This window comes from Octopus sinensis, linkage group LG1 (assembly GCF_006345805.1).
Source record: "Octopus sinensis linkage group LG1, ASM634580v1, whole genome shotgun sequence".
Lineage (NCBI taxonomy): Eukaryota > Metazoa > Mollusca > Cephalopoda > Octopoda > Octopodidae > Octopus > Octopus sinensis.
This window is the reverse complement of record NC_042997.1, coordinates 105,388,144-105,395,643: the sequence shown is the minus strand read 5'-3', so window position 1 is coordinate 105,395,643 and position 7,500 is coordinate 105,388,144. Positions and strand designations below refer to the sequence as shown.

Here is a 7,500-nt window from a genome sequence, read left to right as displayed (position 1 = left end):
CACATTACCAGCAGTATATTGGATAGTTACTATCCCTTAGTTGGTTGGCTTCCCAAACTCTAACTCTTACGGAAATATATATATATATATATTATATGTAGAAAAATACAAACTGGGACAAGAACGTAAAACATTTAGAAGACGATACAAAAAAACACGATGTATATATATATATATAGTGTAATAAATAAAATACATGCATACATACAAACATATATGTACGTACCGACATCTACATGTATATATACATGCATATATAAATATATATACGTACAGGACACCACAAAAATACGTAAAACTCAACAGAAACGAAAACGGAAAAGCCATTTTGTTACAACAGAAAGACAGAGACGTGGAACAGGACGAGAACGAAAACGGGAAAACATTATTTACAACAGAAAAACAAGGTACAGGACATGCTACACAAGGAAAAATCCCCTTCATCAGCTGTCACTAGTAGACTTAGCGTGTTTCCAAGGCAAGACAGGACACGACTCGTCAATACTCGGCCTTCCTGTGAGAGAATTAAAATAAAATAACCTCGCAGAGGGGTAAAACAAGCACGAAAAAAATGTAACACAATAAAACTGCACAATAAAATACGAGATAAAAATACAAGTACAAGAAAAAACAAAACGAGAAATAAAATACAATACGAGAAATCAAAATAAACAAGAAAACAAACGAAAGGCCTTTGTTCTGGCTGGGACGGATATATATATACATACATACATATATATATACATATGTACATACATATATATATGTATAATTTATATATATATATATATATATATATATATATATATATATATATATATATATATATATATACATATATCATGTGTATATTTTAACGTCTGTGTTCATGAGTATGCATGTGTGTGAATATATGTATATATGGACTGATAGATAGAAAGATAAATAGATAGGTATACATGCATATATACGGGCCATTGTTTCAAGTATAAGAATAATTTCCATGACCAATTAAAGTTGTCACTGCAAAAGCTTGAAAGTGACTATGTGTCCCAAGCAAGACATAACGCAATCATCGGGCAAAGTAAGCGTGAGCCAATGTAAGTCAAAGCGGAAACGTTGAAATACAAGTAAAATCCATCCGACGGGCAACCATACTGTTTCCACTCACAAACCTTGTTTTGACTCAGGGCTATTGCAGTAGATATTGAACACGCAGTGGGATCCGACTCTAAATTCACGACATCAAGCCATTAACCATACCTCACAGTGTGTGTGTTTGTGTGTGGGTGTGTATGTGTGTGTGTGAGTGCGTGTCTATGTGTGCGTGTATGTGTGTTTACATGTGTGTATGTGTGTGCGTACATGTGTATGTGCGTGCGAGCGTGTGTGTGTGTGTGTGCGTGTGTGTACGTGTGTATGTGTGCGTGCGCGCTATATACGGTTTGTGTTTATTTCAGTTATGCATTCTTAAATCACATTTTTCTTTAGTAACAATTTTGATATAAAAAATATTATTTGATCATGCCTCTTAACAGACTGTAAATAAATATTTACCTATAAGATAATATATTACTAAGATGATAAAAATATTGTAGGATGTACTCTCAAAGCATTAAGCATTATACTTTCAACCCAGCTCATCAGATTTATAGAAACGTACTGTTATCTAACACAGAAACCAAGCCTGATCTGTCTGTCTGTCTATCTATCTATCTATCTATCTATCTATCTATCTATCTACACACACACACACACAGACATAATATATTCTATCTATCTATCTATCTATCTATCTATCTACACACACACCACGACATATATATATATATATATATATATATATATATATATATATATATTATATATATATATATATATATATATATATATATATATATATATATATATATATATTATATATATATATATATATACTATATATATATATATATAATATATATATATACATATATATTATATATATAATAATACAGTGTGGAAAAAAGGAAGAAACGAATAATAGATCGAAATCTTTAGATGACATAGAAGTTACAATGATTGCCCACCAGAAATTAATGCTGAAGTTTGAAGAAGGTCGATAATAAAATAGCCAGAAACAAAAGACATCAGAAAGAAATACAATTGCACTTACACAGCAAAAAAAAAAAGGAAAGAAAAAAACAACAAAAAACAGAACGGGAAATGAATGAGCAATAAAACAAAACCAAAATAATGCATCAGGTTCCTATGGCACCATCGTTTTAAATTTATCTATCTCGCTGACATCATTTCCATGACAAGCCAATGTTCATAAAATTATCTGTCTGTTAGTAATATCCGTCGTCATCATTTGTTTGCAAACTCTATTCCATGATTTACACACACACACACACACACACACACACACACACACACACATAGGCACACACAGACACACTCATATATATTCACACACGCAAACATATATATATACAAATATGCACTTATACATGCACACACGCTCACATGTATATTTGCATTTACATGAATATATACATACAGGTGTGTGTGCGCACATATGTGTACGTAGAACACATATTTGCGTATGAGTGTGTGTGCTTTTGTGTGTGTGTGCGTATATGTGTACGTAGAACGTATATTTGTGTATGTGTGCGTGTGTGCGTGTGTGTGTGTTTATGTGTTTACTATTGACGATAAGTTAATAGTTACATTTGTAGGATACATGAAATTTATGTAGTTAACCGTGTATATATGTACTTACACACACACACACTCACACACACGTAGTGAAAGCGCATGGCTCAAGTGGTTAGAGCATCAGACTCACAGTCGTGAGGATATGAGTTCGATTCCAGGACTTTGTTGTATGTTGTGTTCTTGAGCAGGACATTTTATGTCACATTGCTCCAGTTCACTCAGCTGCAGATATGAGTTGCGACGTCACTGGTGCCAAGCTGTATCGGTCTTTGCCTTTTCCCTTGGATAACATCAGTAGCATGGAGAGGGGAGGCCTGAATGCATGGGCAACTGCTGGTCTTCCATAAACAACCTTGCCTGGACTTGTGCCACAGAAGGTAACTTTCTAGGTGCAATCCCTTGGTCATTCATGACCGAAAGTGGTCCGAATATATCCACCACGACCTTAGAATAACACACACGCAAATATCATCCACAACAAGTCACTTTCAGGGTACTTGACCATTTAACATCCTACTACAATCATAGCACTCCCGCATTATTTTCTTCTTATTCTTCTGTTTCTTCTTCTTCTTCTTCTTCTTCTTCTTCTTCTTCTTCTTCTTCTTCTTCTTCTTCTTCTTCTTCTTCTTCTTCTTCTTCTTCTTCTTCTTCTTCTTCTTCTTCTTCTTCTTCTTCTTCTTCTTCTTTTTCCTCCTCCTCCCCCTCTGCCAAGAATTCACAACGACTTCGAACCCGCAAGAGTAAACAAAAGAGACAGAGACAGGCAGAAACAAGGAAAATGTCCCTTGTATTTGAATACTATGCAAATATTCTTTTAAAAAACTTTTCATTTAATTTTTCCAAAATTTAATTATTTCCCATACTTATAGTTGAAAACGTCTCAATGACTGAAACCGTTACTGAAATGTTTTTATAAAATTATTTTAGCATTTTCTTCCTTGACTTTTTCCATATATATATATATATATATATATTATATATATATATATATATATATATATATATATATATATATATATATAATTTATTTTATAGAAGGAGCTTCTACAGGACTAGAACTGTTTCATTCAAATGAAATCCTCAGTAGCTTCCTGAGGATTTCATTGAATGAAACAGTTCTAGTCTGTAGAAGATCCTTCTATAAAATAAATTAATTTACTCTGCTATGTATTGAGTACCTTATTAACTGTGGTTAACCCCGACTCAACCTGGGACCTACATATATATATATATATATCAACTCGTGTGTTCCTTTTCAACCTTATACATATCATTACTCCACAGGAGATACAAAAAGTGCCGACAAAAACAGGCACAATCACTACCATAAATGAAGAAATACCGAAAGAACTCAAGACAATCAACACAAATCTGTAAACCTTTTTGAAGAAATTCGACTCGACACATGAACCCAATCGAGAGAACAATGAGGAAATCGATACAAAATATACAACCTCCGAAATCGTGCGAAACAATTAGAACATTTTTCTCTAACAACGCGAATCAAGGACCTCCTAACGAGGCAGCATATGGGATCAATACTCTAACAACATTCCAAATGAAACACTACATAGTACTACAATGGACCAAATCACTCAGAGATAGAAGGTTTGCTTTTTGGAAGATGATCCAAAACAACAAGAAAGTGGATGTATATGAAAAATGGCTCTATCGGGCACCGTTAATTCTCCCACGTAAACTCCATATCGAAGCCATTACAGATGAACCTGAAACACAAAGACGCGTCAGAGAAAGAATGGCACTAGAAAAAATGAAAATGGAAATGGAGCTTCTAAAATTGAGGGCACAGACGAACGAAGTAAAATCCATCGATGAAGGGATCAACCAAGAAATTAGCAAAATGACCCAAGACCCCGATCAAGAGATCCCCAAACTCTAGAAACAAGGATTTTTGATAAAGAAGAACTGAAATCCCTCCAAGGCTGAGAGAAAAGCGCCTCTTGGTCCTCAAACAATGAAACCATCTTTCAAACAGCACGCTTCTAATAACCCTTTCCTGAAAATAAGAAAATCAAAACAACACCCAAATACTGATTCACAACCATGCACAGCAAACCCGTACCACACGCAATAATTACCAACGAAGGTCCCCGAAAACACCACATTCGAAAATGGGATATCGAGACACACCTTTCAATACCGTTCCAAGAACCCGCACCATAAATCCCGACACAGCAGCCCGCAACAATAAGGAACACCTACATAACAGCTACCATCCCAACCACAGTGATCATTTTTTAGACCTGATACGCAAACTCAGAGATACGAGATAGCACCAAATAGACAGGAGGAACCAAAAGTGATAAAAATTATCAGTCTAGATCACAAAGAACTAACAGCAAATCAAATCAATATACTCTCCAAAGGGCTCAAGTTTACACCTACTCCACAACGCCCCAACTACAACGAAATGAAAGAAAACATCGCGGAATTCTGTAGAAAATTACGACTCGCTGAGGAGTTATACGACAAATACAACGAGGACTACTCGTTGATCCGAAATAGAAGTAACTACACTCCCTCAAAAGGTAAGAACAAAACTCTTGATCATTTCTGTGAATACATCTCGAATTACTCATATCAACATATGCACAAACAAAACACAAACCAAACTTTAGCAAAACAAAAATGGACTGAGCTGAACAAATTAAAAGAGGACAAAATAAAAACAATCGAAGAGGCTGATAAAGGGAGTGAAGTTGTCTTAATGGACGCGGTATACTATATAACTCTAGTACTATCCATATTAGAAGACACAACATATGAAAAGGCCCAACATTACATTCAGCAGAATATAATGAGAGACCTAAAATCCATGTTAAACCTACACAGAGAAGGGCTCACCTACAAAGAATATGACTATATGACCAATTTCAAAAGTAAAACCAGTCATTTCTACGGTATTCCCAAGATACACAAAAGTGAAAAAGTATGTAACACATGCAGGATAGCCACAGACATAATAATCAAAGTCCCTACTCCTAATGACCTCAAATTGAGACCTATAATAGCAGGTTCCGCATGCGAATCCCATCGCCTCAGTAACTTTTGAGGTACCCTCTTAAAACCATTCCTCAAGCATGTCAAAAGCTACATAAAGGACGATCTGGATATGCTCAATCACCTTCCTGAAACAATAAACAAAAACACCCTACTATTATCCTTCGATGTAGTCAACCTCTATTCAAATATCCCTCACAATCTAGGGATAGAGGCAATTCAATTCTGGCTAGACAATTACGCCAACGAACTCCCATATCGCATCAAAAAAAAGTTTGTGATACAAGGGCAAAAATTTATCTTGGAGAATACCTCGTCTTCAATGACAGCTTCTATCAACAAAAATTGGGGAATGCGATGGGTATGAGAATGGCCCCCTCCTTTGCTAACCTAGACATGGGACATCTAGAAATTAGTTTTTATCTTAAGGCTCTAGAAAAATACGGCAGCCCGTTCTCCTTCTACATAGAAAATAACTGGAAGAGGTACCTGGATGACTGTTTCATTCTTTGGCATAAAAGTATAGAGAGATTTAAATAATTTCTAGCACTTATAAATGGACTTGAAGTAAACATTAAATTCACGATGAGACAGAGATCACCATTTGGCGCACACATCCACGGCAAACTGATGAAAACCTTCTCTTGAGCGGTGCATATGGTTGAAAGAGTTGTCACGAACCATGAAGTGATAAGAGTAAAATTTCATGCAAGAAACCGCTTTGTTGGTTACGCAATCCGAATTGTCTGATTTGCGTTGATGAATTCCAAACCGGTATCCGTCCTCTCCTCTCACAAAGAGCAGTGGGTATAGCAAGGCGTCATAAGATCTGTGCGTCTCGCATATACGGTGAAGGGGGTTGTCTCTGCGTTTAAGGACAATGTCTCGGTTGTTATATTGATTACCGCGAAGAAGGAAAGCTACTTCGTTGCATGTAGGTAAGTTGATGCGTCCAGAGTGTTCTCCCGAAGGAGGTTTTGAGGCGTCTATGACAACATTGAAATTTGATGAAGGAGCTGCCTCCAATACATACTTGAAGCTTATAACGTAGCTATTGAACGTGTGAAGAATTGCTTGAAGGTTTCGTATGATGTGGAGGTCTGTGTCAGATGAAATTGAGTGCCGCATTGCTGTTTGTTCGTTGGGATTACCAGCGAAGTAAAGTTGGAGAAATTGTGGGTCTTGGTTGGCGGCAGGTTCAAGCGGTCCAATTCTATGGTATACCTGGCCTTGAACCTTAAACGTGGGCATGAATCCCCCTTCTCGCACAACATTTTCTCCGAAAGATGTTATCTGAAAGACGCAATTGTACTTCCGGATGCAACTAAGAAAGTGCTTCGATTCAACCGTATCACCTGTGAAGAGAAGCTTTAGCGGCTCTGGTGGGTCGTCGAGTTGATGCAATCGGACCTTTCCACCAGAGCAGCACAAACCGGATGGCTCCCCCGACCACTTTTTGGCAAAGCAAAATGAGCACGTCTTTGAAATACTTCCAAGTGAGATGTCCGGGTGGTCGGCATAATCAAAGGCCGAATTGTACTGGAATGCTTTTAAAGCCCATTATTTAGAAACACCTTTCCTAAGGGCTTGCTGTTTGGCATCACTCTCAAGGCGATTATCACGGTCTTGTAACGTTTGAGATGATCGAGCAGCAGCAGTGTTCGCAGCATCCGTTGTCTGGCGTTTATGGCGCTGCTCCTCATTCTCCTCAGAACGTGCGGCTGAAGTGCATGCGGCATTAGTGGCTCGGCGACGTTTCCACTGGGGACTTGTTTCAGAAGCTCTTGCAGCAGCTGT

The 7,500-nt window shown here is 37.0% G+C and overlaps 1 long non-coding RNA gene across 1 annotated transcript in view; it reads right to left on the bottom strand.

Moving 5' to 3' along the window:
- Positions 1-7,500, bottom strand: part of LOC118763688 — a 9,436-nt gene that overhangs the window by 465 nt on the left and 1,471 nt on the right. Inside the window, exon 2 of the long non-coding RNA XR_004999451.1 lies at positions 59-63. This is a non-coding gene — a long non-coding RNA (uncharacterized LOC118763688). The remainder of the gene's footprint in view (positions 1-58; positions 64-7,500) is intronic.